The sequence below is a fragment of the Notechis scutatus genome, chromosome 3, assembly GCF_049901735.1.
Source record: "Notechis scutatus isolate UNSWTSFEM ecotype Mainland chromosome 3, rNotScu1.2, whole genome shotgun sequence".
Taxonomy (NCBI): domain Eukaryota; kingdom Metazoa; phylum Chordata; class Lepidosauria; order Squamata; family Elapidae; genus Notechis; species Notechis scutatus.
The window spans coordinates 119,406,539-119,424,120 of record NC_142011.1 but is presented as its reverse complement, the minus strand read 5'-3'; the positions used below and the strand labels follow the sequence as shown (position 1 = coordinate 119,424,120).

General features: G+C 35.8%; 1 pseudogene; it reads right to left on the bottom strand.

Annotated features, from left to right (window-relative positions):
- Positions 1 to 657: 657 nt before the first annotated feature.
- LOC113415275 (U2 spliceosomal RNA) lies at positions 658 to 804 on the bottom strand (annotated as a pseudogene).
- Between the last annotated feature and the right edge of the window lie 16,778 nt (positions 805 to 17,582).

The following is a 17,582-nucleotide window of genomic DNA, read 5'->3' as shown; positions in this document are numbered from 1 at the left end:
GAGCGATCATTCTAAAGACAGCCAAAATAATGAAGCTTAGTATTTTAAAGTGATAAAAAACCTAGGTCAAAGTGATGCTCTAACTTTGAGTCTGAATTAATGAACACTACAATGGTCTGGAAGTCTGCTTGCTTTGGTTTATTGCAGTGGTTTATTGCAGTGTTTGGAAAGCCAAATATTTAAGTATCCCTTTAGATTAGTTTTCACCAATGTGTGGCTCCTTGCGTCGTAGAGTAGCTTACCTGTTTCATAATTACAAAACAGTGTAGTCTACCTGCATGGATTGGAATTACTGGAGTTGTAATCCGATAACTTGGAAAAAATTTCCCTGAGACCATCCTTGCTTAATATGTTCACCTGGAAAGAGACAGAACCAATTAAGACACTAAGCTTGCTTGCAAGGAATTTGTGGCTGTGATGATTTCCAAAATTTTGCATGTTTGGGGGGAGGGGAGTAATTATAGGATAAAATTCTCATCCCATGCCATCCCAAGCCACACACTATGTACTGTACAGTATATACAACCCTCTAATGAAAATCAGAGAAATAAATGTCTGAGTAAAAAGTAAACAAGGGGCATGCTTTTGTAGCTGCAGGTGGAGAGGGACACTTCTGGGAAAGGTAATTGGGGGATGGAGGGAGTATTCAGCTCCTTCATAGGTTGACAATCTAGAAATTCTACAAGATCCTTGAAGAGTTCTAAAAGACAAGTAAAGCCCCCTCATTTTGTGCACATTAGTTTATTAAAAAGTATCTAATGTGAGATATTACACTTGATCTTAGCCAAAAGGCCGAGAAGCGATAAGAGATATTTATCTTCCACATTCTCAATCACTGATACAGAGACTTTGGTATAAGATTGGAAAACAGGCAGAGTTGTCTTTGGCTATGGTTGTGGTTGTGATTTACTGCTTTCCTCTTTTCCTTGTAGCCTTTTGAATCACTTCTCATAATTCTTTTGGCAAGGGCCACCCAGCACTCAAGAAGATGCTGGAGAAGAAAGTATCAGAAAGTCAATTTTTGTTCTTTCTAGATAAGCCAACCTTTCTAATATTACTTTAGACCCAATCCAAAGAAACACAGGAGAAAGGAGCAAATACACCACTACACTTAAACTCTTTTAGATTGGACAGAACAGAGAGAACATTCACAATTCAGTAGACTGAATTCAACTGCAGGGACATTTTCTCTTATCCTCCAAATCCTCCAAATCCTCGTAAGGTTTTTCATACAGCGTATGAAACAAATATAAATTACTGTATTAAAAGCTGACCAGTTAGGCATCTTTGCATTAATTGATAAATCAGCTAGTAAAAGTCAAACTTCAGTTTGTTAATATCCCCACTAAAATTAGATTTTTAAAAAACCTTTATGCAGACATAGATGCTCACCTCTCAACTCCTGATAAATGCACTAGGTGGCAGCATTGCAGAGGATCTGTGTTTACTCTAACAAAAGAGAAATAAACTTATGATTTTCCATAGATTACAAACTGCAGTTCAGTTTGTGGTCTTTGGATTTTTTAAAAAATGGTTTTGGTGTCGAAGCTGCAATCCACATTTTAAATTAACTGACTTGCAGGTATCAGATTCAATCATTATTGAGAGCCCAAGACAGCATTTTCACATCTGCATTCAAGGCTCATAAAGTGATGTATGTAGACAGTAAAAATTAAATTCAAGACACAAACACAATGAAAGCCACAATGAAAACATGTTATTAAATATACCACCTCCGCTACCCTGTTATTGTTTGATCACACTACCAACTTGGGCTGTAAAACTCCGGAGAACCACCAGATGATAGGGGAAAAGTTAACTTTCCCTACATCTTTGCTACTATCTTGAGAAGAGCCACAGAAATTATCCTGCAGCAGTTATGTAGAAAGGGTTATGAAAACAAAAAACACGTTTAAAGCCCGGGAAATAGACAAAGCGTGAGAAAGAAGTTCAAACAGACTCTACCCTAATTCACAGGGGAGAGAGGGAAAGGAAAACACCGTCCGACTTTCTAGGTTCTGTTATAATAGCCTAGCTCCATAAAACGTAACTTCACTGAAGCTTGTGGAGTCTGCTTCTTCACCAGGCCTACCTCAAAGGGCTGGACTAGTCACTGCCACCCCAGAGGCTGACACTCCAGAATTTGTATTTGGATTTTTGCTTTTATTTATTTATGGCAAACACACCTATTGTATTATCCCTTCTTAGCCTATACTTGTAAGGAACTTATTCATAAGCCACAAGTAACATCAGGTCTTCCATGTCATTGAGTAATTGGACCATACTTTCCATATATATATATATGTTAGGTATCAAAATAATAGCGTATGGGCATCTGAAAATATTAAAACCTGTATCAAATTACTATATATAATTATTCCCCACTCACCTAACCACCCCATAATTATTTTAGAACCTATAATGGAATATGTGGATGACTTTGGGGAATGAGGAGAAGAGATGCTGCCTAGGAAACGATCAGACAAGAGAGGCAGGGCCCCCCAGTGGCTTAAGGGCCACAGAAAGAACCTTAGGAAGGATCTGCCCTAATTGTTCAGATGGCTAAAAGTGATGGCAGGAAGTTTATACTTTCAGATTTGCAAGATTCTGTTAATGTAGTCTTACAATAAGTTCGTCTAGTTGTGTTTCCTGTCTGGTTTACCTGGGAGGATTGACAGGACATTGCAAAAACATATGTTTGAACGAAGCCCTATTCTCATTGCATCAACAACAATATAATGATCTTTCCTTTTCTGTAGAAATGCAGTAGGTCCATCAAATCCAAAATATTATTTTTTATTGAATAAGCTATAGTTTTGTTCAAATTTATTTTATTTTGACAGAGATTTTCTCACTGTTTAAACAAAATGAACATCTCTGGTTTCTCATTCCATTCAATGTTATTTATTATTTATCTATTTGGCCAGATTCTGATTATATCAAAAGTAACCAAATGAGAATGGTGAAGCTCCTGAAAAGCTTTTTATAAACAGTAAGCAGAGTTGGAAGGGACCTTATAGGTCATCTAGTCCAATCCCACCGGCCCCCCAGCCAAGAGGAGACCCTACATCATTTCTGACAGATGGCAGTCCAGTCTCTTCTTGAAAGCCTCCAGTGATGAAGCTCCCACAACTTCCGAAGGCAAGGTGTTCAATTGGTTGATTGTTCTCACTATCAGAAAATTTATCCTTATTTCTATGTTGAATCTCTCCTTGATCAGTTTCCATCCATTACTCCTCGTCTGGCCTTCGGGTGCTTTGTTCCAATGATCAGCATACTAGTCCTAATGAAACAACCTAGGTATTTGCTCTGGAATTTGTAAACGAGGTTTCCTAATTATTCTAAAAGCAAGTGGCCAGATCAGAATGCATTTTTCTAAAGGAGCCACAACTTTTCAGGCTTATACGGAAGCCTTAACAAAGCTGTGCATCCTTTAATGAATAGTAGTTGGGCCCTGAAGCACTTCTAAATCACTTTCAAAGTATGCTCCACCTTAGAATATATTGCATTTTGTACAGAAAACTATACCTCTCTGAATTTATGGGGAAAAATTAAAATATACATGGACAAACTAAAATTAATGGCTGGCATGCAAAAATTAAAAAATGCAAAGTTAACCCCTCTTTAACTCTTAGAAAAGCTATATGAATGATCAAATAAAAGAATTACGGATATAAAAGTTAGATCGCACTCGGCAAAGCCTGAACCAGTTGCCAATGCCAGGATTTGGGGAGGCCTTTTTAGTTCATTGAAGGTGGGATTTCAAAATCCTTCATAAAACTCTGGTTTCAATATGTCGTTTCTACTGCACTGCAAAAGGCTTGAGCATCACTGAAGTGATGCAGAGCTGTACCATTCATTCCCCATAAATTGTTCTTTGTGCTGCATGTGCTTGTGACATGTATGGGAGGAAAGAGGAAACCAGCATGGCCCTTGAGAGGGATCATCCTGATTGCAGTCTTTTGAATGAATGGTGAAATTGTGGTGAAAAATAGGTATATATTTATGGACTCAATGGAATAATTTATCCTGCTTAGTTGTCTTATTAACAACTGTCCTCATATTTTTAAATGTGCGTATTTGTGCATATGTTTGTCTTTTTTGTCATGGTTTTCCATGTCATTGGTATATCTCCTCACATTTTATTATGTCAATAGACGTGGGTGGCTTGTAGTATACCAGGCAGTTCCAATCCCCTCCAGAACACTAGGGGAAAAGTGATGATTGGCTTTGTCATGGGGAACAGTCATGTTCCCCTGCATCTAAAATTAAATTGTCATTTTATGGCACTGACACTGTTCTCAGAAAGGCTAAAACAAGGCAGCTGGCAGCTCCAGGTTTGGTTGACCAACCATCATTGCTAAAGAGGAAGGAGAGGGCAGTGTCTATGGAGGAGTGGGGAATCCATAGCTTGTCATTGAGCATCACCCATAAAACCTCATTGGCATTACCCCACCTATCTTAGAATGGACCACTGAAAACTGTGAGCAAAATTGTTGGGTTTTAGCAGTGCTTTTAACTGTGCCTGTGCACTTTCATGTGTTTGGGGAGGATTAAAAGGTGTGAATGGAAATGGGAGACCTAAGGGACCAAACAACTGTCATATCCACCCTTCACTCTCCCCAAACTTCATGAAGAAAGGCCAGAAATCAGTTCATAAAACAGGGGCTTGTGGTGGGAATGGATTCATTTACCACAGGAGCCCCACATTTAAAGTCATGAAGTTAAAGCAAAAAACTAGCTTGAAATGTTAAGTCCAGATCTTCAGGTTATGTTTGTATTCTCTGGATAGCTTCCTATAGCTCACTGGAAAATGAGACCTTGTCCGCCATTTTCCCTTCTCCTTCCTGGTTTTTCCCACCACCTGTCTAGCAGTGCCCCTTGCCAACCAGGTTCTCCTATAGGCCAACTATATTATGTGTTGTATATTACTACTACTGCAATTTTCAGTCCCAAGAAGTCCAAGTGCAAAATCCACATGAGCAAGTGACTTACATATCAGATAGAATGTCAGATAGAAGAAATGAGCAAATTAATTTTATTTTACTTTTTCTAATTTTACTAAAGAACAGGAAAAATGTCAGAGACAGTGTGCATTACTACTTTTTAAAATATTTTTATTCTGCCTTTATTGTTTTTTATAGATAAGGCAAGGAACATACATAATACTTCTTCCTCCTATTTTCCCCAGAACAACACTCCTGTGAGGTGGGTTGGGCTTGGCTAACTTTAATGCTTTAGACAGGACTAGAACTCCCAGTCTCCTGATTTCCAGGTCAGTACCTTAACCGCTATATCAAATTCGCTCTAATATAAGTATGGATATAATTGTTGTTGTTAGTTGTGAAGTTGTGTCGACCCATTGCGACCCCATGGACAACGTTCCTCCAGGCCTTCCTGTCCTCAACCTTCTTCTGGAGTCTATTGAAGCTCACGCCGACTGCTTTAGTGACTCTCTCCAGCCACCTCATTCTCTGTCGTCCCTAATACTGTCGTTACCAATACTGATGTAAAAGTGAGATTTTGGGGGGTGAGATGCCCATTCCCTTCTACTAGGCAGAATTCGTATATTGGTCCATGCAGGTAGAGCAAGAAAAAAATATACTGGAAAAGCAAAGACATCTTCTAAATAAGCTGTAAATCTTTAGAAAGATGTCAGATGAAAATTTCCTCAAAGTAGAATTTCTCCAGAAGAACCATATAAAGCTCAAGAATAATAGTACTGGTTCAATTCCTGTACTATTTCAATTAATTGATTGATTGATATAAAAGAAACTGCCTTTTATTTATTTTTTTTTATTATTTATAGAATGCCTTTGTTTTATACTCATTTACTTTTCAAAAACTGCCTGCGAAAATGCTATTTAAATGACAAGTGTGGCCTTGAATCAGAAAAAAGTTGTGCTGCTGTAACACTGGAGTTTTCACTCCTCAAGAGGGAACACTAAACAATGACATATCCAGAATAAATAAAGATACCGCCAGTAGATTTAACTCTCGGGAGAGTCGCATCAGGATGGAAAACGAACGTCATTTTCTCTCTCTCTCTTTTTCCTCTATTTTACTTGGGGGAACAGAGGAATGGATTAAGTTGAAAAAAGAGCCTGTAGTGAGTACACACATACACACACAATTCTAAGAGAAAGAATAGGACGGTGACAACATTTGAACTGAGACTCTCTCAGAAACTATATGAGTATTTGGAAAAGCAAAGTTTGGGGAGTGGGAAAAACTACCCTGCAGCACTGTTCTCTTCTCTGTTACCCATCTGTCTATTCCTCTCTAGAGACAGCACAGCCTGAGAGAACATATTTTATTATTTTATTTTATTAAAGGGTTTTCACTGTGTGGCCGTGTCTCTGTAGTTAAAAAAAATAAAGAAGGAAGAACAATGACTCAAGCCTCTCTCACCCTGCAGCAGAAACTGTCTCGATCATGTTGGATAGGACTTGATCCTGTGATGGATAACTCACATTTTTTTAAAGTTCTTCCTATCCCCATTATTACCTTAGGGCTTGAGAAGAAGCGTGAGCAAGGAGTTGCTACAGTCAAAAGATTAAAAAGAAACATGTGGAACAAGAGGTTTCTACTGAATTGTGGTTCTCTCCGTGTAAGGATTTTTTGGTCTGGTCTGGGAGACACTCTGATTACTGCCCCTAAAAGGGGCATCCAAGTGTATTCTCCATATGTATTTTGAGATGTTTGTAATGATAGAATATCAAGAGTTGGAAGTAATGTTGAAGGGCTTCTAGTCCAATCCCCTGGTAAAGCAGAAGACCTTATACCATTTCAGATATGTGGCTGTCTTCATCTTCTTCATCATCAGTTTGTTTCATCTCTGTTGACATGGTCATGTGCTTGGTGCATCTTGCAGTATCTAGGCTACCTAGAGGGGCCCTTGCTTTTTTGTCATTAGTTAGATTCGACTCTACTTTTTTGTTTGAAGAAACAGCAAAAAGAAAGAAAGAAAGAAAGAAAGAAAGAAAGAAAGAAAGAAAGAAAGAAAGAAAGAAAGAAAGAAAGAAAGAAAGAAAGAAAGAAAGAAAGACCATGTCCCTGTTTTTTTTTGTTTAAAGAATGTTAATTGCCAGATGTGGAGTTTCCTGACACAAATTAATTTATTTGATTAATTTAATTTGGCATATGCTTCTCATTAAAATAAATTCAAATAAATTCAAGTACTTTCCAAGCTAAAAGTTCAACCCCAGACTGAATTAAGTAGTTCTTTCACAGTCCTTTCAAAAAATATAAAAGGGCAATTAGCATTAATTTGATTTTTTGTTTGTTTGCTTAGTATTAATTCTAATTCCACTTATTTATTAGTTAAATGAGCCCTCTGTATTTTTCATTTCTATTGTCTGAAGGTTAAATTAATGGTAGAAAAAATGTATTTAACATAGTAATAAAGATGAGATGTTAAAGAAGAATAGAAAGAATAAATTAGAAAGATAATCAATGTACTTAAAATTAGGATAATGAAGTACGATCATCATAATGGATTTTTTTTTAACAAATATAGAAATATAGAACAAGGCTCTTTGAAGAAGGAAGGTTATTGTCCACAAAATAGGAGGAGGAAGGAATATTAGATATGCTCGTTGCCATGATTTATTAAAATAATAAAAGTGGGATAAACAAATCTAAAAAAAAAGATAAAAACTGAATTCAGGATGGAACAGCATTACTTTCTAATTTACTGCCTTCCAAATGGAGTTTTTCCTCTTCCCACTAGTCTCACCATGAATTTAATCCTGAACTGATTTAATGACACATCAGAATCAGAGATGGTATTCAGCAGGTTCTGACCAGTTCTGTAGAACCGGTAGTGGAAATTTTGAGTAGTTCAGAGAACCAGCAAATACCACCTCTGACTGGAGATTTTACAGTATCCTTCTCCTGCCATGCCCACCAAGCCATGCCCACAGAACCGGTAGTAAAAAAAATTGAATCCCACCACTGATCAGAATGAGGAACCTGTGAAAAGATCATTCTATTGTTTGGAGTGATGGTAATGGTGAAATATTTTCAGGTCTAATATTACCTAATATAACCTTTACCATCGGTTGTGGCCACCTAGTGATCATCTGGATTGTTTTCACCCTATTATACTAAGTCATCCCAAACTGTTGAACTGTTGACAACATCTTTTCATATCTTAATACAGTAGTTTTCATTAAGATTCTCCTTTGTTGCAATTTTTCTCCAGGTGACAAAAATCTCTGTCCTCTGGAAAAACAGATTTAAGTTTTTCAGTTTCATAAAGTTCTATAGCCTGTACTTCAAATCTATTTCAATATTTCAAAGGGAACTTGAGTAACTCTCTTTCCCACAGATATAATTTCTGATGAGAGATTTCTGTAATAATAAAGAGTTTGTGCAAGAATGTTAATCAGGTGGATTCACTAGAAATACTTTTATATCTTCTTCATCATATATGTAGGAAAGTAAATATTTGGGATTTAATTCCCTATAGATGAAACTCTCATGGTTTCTATTTCATAGACCAAAATTTATTAACTGTATCCCATATTTTATGTGCCCAAGCATCATACCAAAATCATAGTTTAATGTAAAACAAAATTTATTTTATTTAACAAAGTGAATACATAAACAAAAAGCAAAATAAATTGTGTCTATATTTTTGTGTGTAAATACACTCATTAGCAATAATACTATAAAAATTAGCTCCACTACTAAATATCTATTAATAGGATGAACTAAAATCTGTAACCCTCAAATCGATAAGACTTATGGGATTAGGTGGTATTTCTACCTCCTCACATTTTATAGTTCCTGCAACATAGTCTAATTGTATAGTTGTGGTCCTTAGAGTTATTAATTATTTAACAGTATTCATTCTCCTTTATTTATGACATATATGACAATTTTACCGATTTTGATCAACTCATGCATTTTTTAAAATAAAAACCACCAATTAAGATAATCCAATGAAAAGAAAAATAATAATAACTAAGGCACTATATGACAATTCCATAATAATTTTTTTTTTAAACAAGTTTTATTTTCAAGACAAACAATACATAGATACACATAAAACAAAACATAAAAGCATAAAAAATCTCTTATCTGAAAGTTGATTAGTCCCGGGTTAAAACTCTTGGTACAGACACAAATTCAAATTCATATTCATTTTACATACCATTTCATATCTTATTAACATTTTCAGTTTTCTATATGTCTTCTCCTCTCCTTTAAATTTTCTCAATTTTATTTTATTTTATTTATCTCCTCTCAATTCATATCATAATATTTATTATTCTTTGTCTGTTCTATTCAGCCAGCCCTTTATTTTCCTTCTTTAAAAGAAAAAGAAAAAACTTCTCCTGTACACTATATGGAGTATGATGCCTTTATCTCTTTCCCCTACATTTATAATACTTAATATAAAACACATGACATATATTGGGATTCTGTCTGATACATTCTAAAATTATACTATATTATCAAAAATAATACAAATCTATTCGTTAGTATTAATATTCATTCATATCTTAAACATTTAAATCATTACTTTTCAATTAAGTCACATACTTTTATGGGAGCCCTATTTTCCATAGTTATATATGATATCCCTCATCATATATTATAGCTCATTATTTCATTAGGAAACACTTATACTTTTCAAAGATTATTACCCCCCCCATCACAATCTTAAATCATGTTTCGTTACAGTACTCCCTTTTCTTAACCAAAAATTTCACTAATTTATGTTAAATATTTTATCACATTTTAGGTTACATATTGTTTCTAATTTTCTATATTTACTTCTAAATACAAGTATAACAATGCAGTCTTATGTATCTTTCTAGAATCCCTTTAGCCATAAAGCTTATCCATTATCTCTAAAAAAGGTTTTCTTCTTAACATCTTGCTCCCCACCATTAGGATTTCTCATCCCTTCCTTTCTTTCTTGTTTCTTCTTCTCCTTATCCTCTTTAACCCTTGTCTCTCCACCTCCATTTTATTCTGCTTTCCCCCTTTCTGTTGTTTCTTAACATAATGTCCCCTTTTCACCTTATTCTTCTCTTTTTGGGCTATTTTTCCAGATCTTAAAGACCTTTTTCCCTTTTTCTCTTGCTTTTTCTCTTCTCCAGTCAAAGTAATTTATTCATCAAAGATGGCTTCTTCTTCTTCTTTGTCCCCATCATCCTCATTCTGCTTCATATAAATATAAACCGCCATTTCCAAGTATTGAAAAATAGTGTCAAGACCATCTTCCCCTCCTTGTTTTTCTCTTTCAAATTTTTGATATATAAGTTCCAATTCATCCACAGACGATGCCATTGTGACAATTCCATAATAATTTTTACATTCAAAAAGCTTAAAATGTATATTGGGATTCCCTACTTTCCTGGTCCTTATGTTGGAGGGTGGAAGAAAAGGCCAGGTTTTAGCAGCCTGCCAGAAGGCCAAGAGGGTTTATATGTAAATAAGAGTAATTTATATAAATAACAATATAAAAGTGAGAGTAATAAGTGGAAATGCTAGCCTTTCATTAACTCTTTAGCCTTCATTCTCCTTTCACGGTATGCCCGACGTGGGGCATTATAAAAAAGGCTCAAGAATTACTTCAGACTTTATACAAGCACATCACCTCTCTGCTGTTCATTAAAGCTCCCTTTGTTTTTTTCAAGATGCCATGCAGGCCTGCAAAAAGATGCCACTGCTTAAAAACCACATTGGCTTAATGAAGCCATGACTATATCTTAATTAATCCTTTAACCCAGATTGTATGAAAGGCTGAAAAAGTTAGTCTGCTTTAATAAGCAGCTGAAAAATTCAGAACTGTGTGAACTCTGAAGCACATTTAGTTTTCAAAACATACAAATCCTGATGTATTATCCTAAAATATTCTACATCAGAACAGATTTTCTAAAGATCAATATAAAAAAAAGTTGACTATAGTTGCTGATAAATTGTTTTCTCTTTATATCTTTTTTAGGAATCATGTTTGAAAATTTTTGGAATGTTAAGTTTCTGGGCTAGAGAAGTCAAACTAAAATCTAATCCAATATAGAACATAATAATGAAAATATGCTTCTGTACCCCCATTTAAATAGAAGTCGTATTCAATATGTAATTCAATTCTTTAATATTTCTATTTCTATTTTTCTTTTGAATATGATTGGTTTCCTTAATAATGGAATATAAAAAATAATAATAACCATAAATATAAAAGATAAACCATAAATATAAAGAGAATCGGGCCACACACACTTTTTCCACTATTCTTTGACTCCTTTCTTTGTAAATTCGTAGCTGCTGGATATTTTCCTATTATGTTTCTTTTCACCCTGATTAAATTTTCTGTAATATTAACATTCTGTTCATCTTTCTGAAGTCATTTGTGCTTCTTGTATGTTACTAAATAAAAAAATTTAAAACAGTAAATTATAAAAGTCACTGAAAACCATACCATAAGCAGCCAAATACTCTACATGCCTGATATAATAATATAATATTATTGCCTGATATAATAATGTTAAAGTTTCTAATAATCTCAGAGATATAATATCTCATATTTTTTCATAAACTTTCTCCAGTCACAGACCACTGAATAAGCATTTTTTTAAAAAGGGAGGGACTGCCAATAAGTGAACAATATTTCTTTACCTTTTCATTTGTAAGAGTATGGACAGCCATGTGTTTCAGTGAATCAAATAATGATAATAGCTCCATTTGCACATGCCTTCCCATTCTCTTCATTTTTAAAGGCTTTAAAATATATTGTACCATAAAGAACAAAAACAGAAGACTGAGCACTGATATTTTGAGGCAGGGCTGAGGCAAGTAGGCCTTGGACTTGTTATTTGGCTAGCAGTGAAAGTAAAGTGCCCAGGGCTGAAATGGCAATTTAGGAACTGGCCAGAATGCAGAGAGACTGTGGAAAACCACCTTGAGACCTCCATCTGGAGAATCCCTATTATTCACTCCTCAGAAAGAATTGGCAGACATTGTTTCATGACTACATTGTGTACAAAACGGGCTCTTCATTTTCTGTCCTGAAAAGAAGTGGGCTTCTCTTTTGTTGTCTTTATTACTCGTGTCTTCTGGATGCATATATTAGCATCCAGAAATATTAGCATTGTAATATTGCCTACATATTAAACATTTATGGGGTGGGTGACTCTGTTTTGATAAATCTAATCTGGTTTTGATGAATTAATTTATTTTGAAGATACATGGTTTCCATTTCAGAAATTTGAAATAGATCTGCTGAGCATCTTCTGTGGTGGTAAATGCCCATAATCCCCAGTAACTTAACAGGGCAAATCTAGTCATTTCTCCATTTTCTTTGTCAGCAAATATATTCAAGTGAAAACATGGCAACATTATGTTAATATAAACCAGAACTAGCAGTTACCAAATAACAAATATTTGATAGCAAATATCATAAACAGAGCAATTCAAAGGATGTCCCAGCTTACATTTATTTTGTTCCATTAGCTAGGGTTTCCTGATGTTGTTCAGGTTTTGCTTTTGGGGCCCTATAACATCTGGAAGTATCTTCCCATTCAAATTAGGGGGGGAAATCTAGTTGTCTAAGTTGTTTGCTAATTCTGATATGTTATAAATAAACCATTCTTCTGTATTTTTTCATGAAATGCAATCAATAAATTAAAATGCCCTTAATCGGGTATTTAATTCATAGTTTATTATGGGACAGTATGGGATCTTCAGGGTGGAGATCAAGGAGAAAGTAGGAAGATATAAAGATGGGAATAAACAGATCAAAGGACCTCTTAAATAAGCAGATTCAAGAGAGATTGTATAAGTTGACCAAATAGTCCTCATATCTAGTTTTTAGAAAATTTCAGTGGCCAATGCCCACTGGATATGATTTGGCTATTGGTGGGGAAACAGAACGGTTATGCTTCATTAAGGTTTCTGGTATCACTCTATATTTCAAACACTAGTTTTAGGCACATCTTTAAGCCAAACTACACTTTTTTTAAAGACAAAGTTAGTAGGGCACATCTTTCTTTTTAAGTTTGAAGGACAGGGATATATTTTGACAAGCACAATCTGGATATACTGCACTTGTGAGGCCATGCTTGGAGTACTGCATCCAGTTTTGGTCACCACAATACAAAAAAGATGTTAGAAAGAATGCAAAGAACAACAAAGATTATAAGTAATCTGGAGTCAAAACCATACAATGAACAATTGGGGGAACTAAGTTATGTCTAGTCAAACAAAGAGAAAGGCTAGAGGCGATGTGACAGCAGTCTTCTTGTACATGAGGGGCTGCCACAGAGAAACAGTTGACCTATTCTTCAAAGCACCTGGGGGCAGGACAAAAAGTAATGGGTAGAAGTGGAATGGATGTCCTCTAGAATTTGTGGAAGCTCCATCATTCAAGAAGAGACTGGACAGCCATTTATCTGGAATAGTGTAGAGTCTCCTGTTTGAGTAGCGGTTGGACTAGAAGACCTCCAAGCTGCCTTCCAAGCATATTATTCTATGTTTTATTTATTTTATTTATTTATTTATTTGATTTGCCAATTGTTTACAAGATAATAAGTATAAATGTATACATAGTTGTGAATACATGAAATGGGTACATATAAGAAAAATAAAAGAATAAGAGAAACAATAGGACAGGGACGGTAGGCACGTTGGTGCGCTTATGCACGCCCCCACAGGCCTCTTAGGAAAGGGGTGAGGTCAATAGTAGACAGTCTAAGGTTAAAGTTTTTGGGGTTTGGGAAGAAACTACAGAGTCGGGTAGAGTATTCCAGACATTGACCACTCTATTGCTGAAGTCGTATTTCCTGCAATCAAGTTTGGTGCGGTTTACTTTGAGTTTGTATCTATTGTGTGCTCTTGTGTTGTTAAGGTTGAAGCTGAAGTATTCATTGACAGGTAGGACATTGCAATGTATGATTTTATATACCATGCTTAAGTCAGACCGAAGACGGCGTAATTCAAGGTTTTCAAGTTCTAGAATTTCAAGTCTGGTGGCATAAGGTATTCTACAACGAGTAGAGGAGTGGAGAACTCTTCTTGTGAAATATTTCTGGACTTTCTCAATTGTGCTAATATCAGATACGTAGTGTGGGTTCCAGACTGATGAACTGTATTCGAGTATTGGTCTAGCAAATGTTTTGTATGCTCTGGTTAGTAGTGTGATATTACCAGAGAAAAGCTACGTAGGATTAGGTTAACAACTCTTAATGCCTTTTTGGCTATGTAGTTGCAGTGGGCTCTAGCACTTAGATCATTAGAGGTGAGTATTCCAAGGTCCTTTACAGAGCTTGAGTCATCAACAAGATCTTGACTATTCAGCTTGTATTTTATTTTCTGATTTTTTTGCCAATATGTAAGACAGAGTATTTATTTGTTGAGATTTGAAGTTGCCATTTGTTTGACCACTCTGATACATAGTCAAGATCTTTTTGTAGGGTAGCAGTATTGTCTGTGGTATTGAACAGCTTTACATCATCAGCTATACATCATGTTCCGTGGATCAGGATTCTAATAAGGGGCATTTTGCCATCTCATAATTATCCTGCCCCACAATGAAGAGAGACAGGACTGGAAAGGTACAGGTTCAAATCTACTTTTAACCAATGTAAGACTAGGCCATTTTAAACTGATCAGAAATTTTGAATGAGGCCGGGAGGACAGTAACATCAAAAAGCAACGTTATTTGACAATGCCTGAAAAGTTGCCGCTCTTTGTTTTATGGGAACTATTGATTGTGAAACCGAAAGAGAGAGAGATAAAGAGGGGAGGAATCAGATTAGTTAAATAATTTTAGTGAATTTACATTCCAAAACAGACATGAACAAAGTTGCAAGTATTTTTACTCAGGAAGGAGTCATTAGGTGACATAGAATATATTCTATAATCTGTGAATGTCTTCCCAATTATACTTTAATAGTTACTTCAGCAAAGATCTAAGATCTGAATTTTGGTTTTGGAGGGTTTTTGTGTGTGCATACTTTCAAGTCAATTTGTGATTCCTGTCAACTGCCTGGACAAGTCCTAGCAATTTTCTTGGCAAGATTTTGGAAGTAGTTTGCTATTGCCTCCTTCCAAAGACTGAGAGAGAGTGATTGACTCAAGTCACCCATCTGGCTTTATGTTTATGGCAGGACTAGAAGTCACAATCTCCTGGTTTAGTATGATGACTTTAACCACTAGATCAAACTGTCTCTCAAGATTTGGGAATAATACCAAATGTGTCTTTATGTGGCCTCCCAACTCACTCTCAATGGCTCCAGGAGGCTTACAACAAATCCAGATAAGCGCTTCCCATTTTCTCTGACTTGTGCTAAACCAGCTTGAATTGCAGGAGAGGTGAAGGATATTACATTGCCAGTCCTGGAGCCTGTGTTTTCGCTGTGCCTGTTGACAGGGCTGATAAAGTTCATGTCACTGATGCATTTAGCCAATCTGGGCTGATCTTGAGATGCTAAGCACCATCTCATCTGGTTAGTATGGGGACTGATGAGCATCTGAAAATACCAGGGGGATTTACCGAGAACAAAACAATGGCAAACCACAGTAACTGCCAAGAAAACAAGATAAAGTCTATGAGCTCATTAGGGGCTGAGCTGGATTTGAAGGAAACTTCATCTTTAATATTAAAAAAAAAACCTCTACCATTCTAGAATATTAGGTTCTAAAGACATTCTAGCCTATTTCCCCCTTAATATTAAATGTACTATAAAGGCAGGGAGGAATAAGGGAGGCAGATTCCATCATGAATGTGTTTCCAAGGTAATTACTGGAATTAGGTCAAAGTCATCTATTTATTTCATTGGGTCAGGAATCTTTGTGATTTTGTTATTTGGGCATTGTATCTTTCTCATCTTGAAACACTTTACATCATGGACAGTTTCAACTCTTCTACTGAAGAATGAAAAGAACCATCATCTTATTTTCAGGTATTGTTTTTTCCCCCCCACCAAACCTGCTGCAACCAAAATAGAGATTTTATTCAACACTCTACAGTCTGGTGTTGTTCGGCAATTGCAAAACTCCTGCCTGCACAAAGGGACAACCCAAAACAGCAGAAAGGCCTCCAAGAAAGATAAAGAAGTGAAGGGATATTTTATGGCTGCAGTACAGACATTGGTTTGAACAGCTGGAAATGAAGCTGCCACCATGGAAGATGAAAAAAAATCCAGTAATTGTAACAAAATATGACAAAACGTGGCTGAGATATCGAGGCTGTTGCATCCCATAACCAACTTCTTTGCCAATGTAGCACATCATGATTTGGTAATGCTCCAGCTTTTACTCTCTGGCAATGTGTGCAAGACCACGTTTTGCAACTTATTTTAGGAAATTCAGCATATTTGGATTACTCTGTTGTGACAGGTGGAAGTGATGAAAAACATCTGGAAACCCTACAAAAGGTCTTGAAATGCCTAGAGGAATATGGGTTAAGAGCCAATAGCATAAAATGCTAATTTTTCAAAAACTTGATAGGTTATTGTGGGCACGTTATTGATGCAAAGGCAAATATAAATCTTCTGAAAAGATTAAAGCAGTTCTGGAAAGCCAAAATGTTTGTCACAACTGAGAAAACGTCCAGGGTTAGTTAACTGCTACAGCTGATTTGTGCCAAACATAGCAACTGCATTGACTCTTCTCAGCTTTGTGGCACAATGAAGGCGCTTCATATTTATTCTTACAAAGGAGAAAGATCCCTAATAGCATTAGATAGTAAGTATGACGGGTCATCCTGGATCCTTTGAGTTAATACCTTTTCAACTGGACATAGGTAAGGCCATCCATTCCAGCAGCTTCTCTAAGCTATGACTAAGGATGGAATTGCATGGAAGCCAGACAACCACATTAGTGATAATGCTCAAGCTGTGTTAATCTTCATTGTATTGAGTTGATTCAGTGCTGTTTCTAATATGCAGTGTCTTAAAACAGAATGAACATTCTGAGTAGGTCTGGACTCTTCTGAACTTGTGAAAATATGATCAACACATTGGCATTGATTTGAACAGTGGAATTAACCCAATTCACAAGGGGCTAAAGGATATTTTTCAGTAACAGTAGGTATAGATTCAACAATTTGTCAACACTGCTAATATATTTTAAATGATAATAAGCATAACTGGCATGTTGAGGACAACCATATATTTGTTTGTGCTGGGATGAGGATTGTTCAGAAAGTGACAATATGGATTAGTCTTTTGAATTATTCCTTGAATTACTCCTAAAGTTGGCCTACATTCTTAATTTCATTTAAAAATGTCACTACAGCAGCCAACAATACAAACAAAACAATACAACAAAATCTATTTATTAACTACTATAAAACACACACACAAACTTGGCAGGAGGATATAAACACTGAGAACCAGGAAAATGAAATGTAGCGAGAACAGAGAGTAATAGTTAAATTATTAGCTATTGGCAGCTATCACTAGTCATACTTTCTACTTCTTGCAATTCACTTAGTGTTCCCTCTCCATTTTCTGTACTGTCACTCATTCATTATATATAATCTAGAAAAATGGACTTACCAAGCTTTATGTCATAATAATTGTTTTCAATGTGCCAAAAGAGTCTTAACTTCTGCTCTAGGAAAC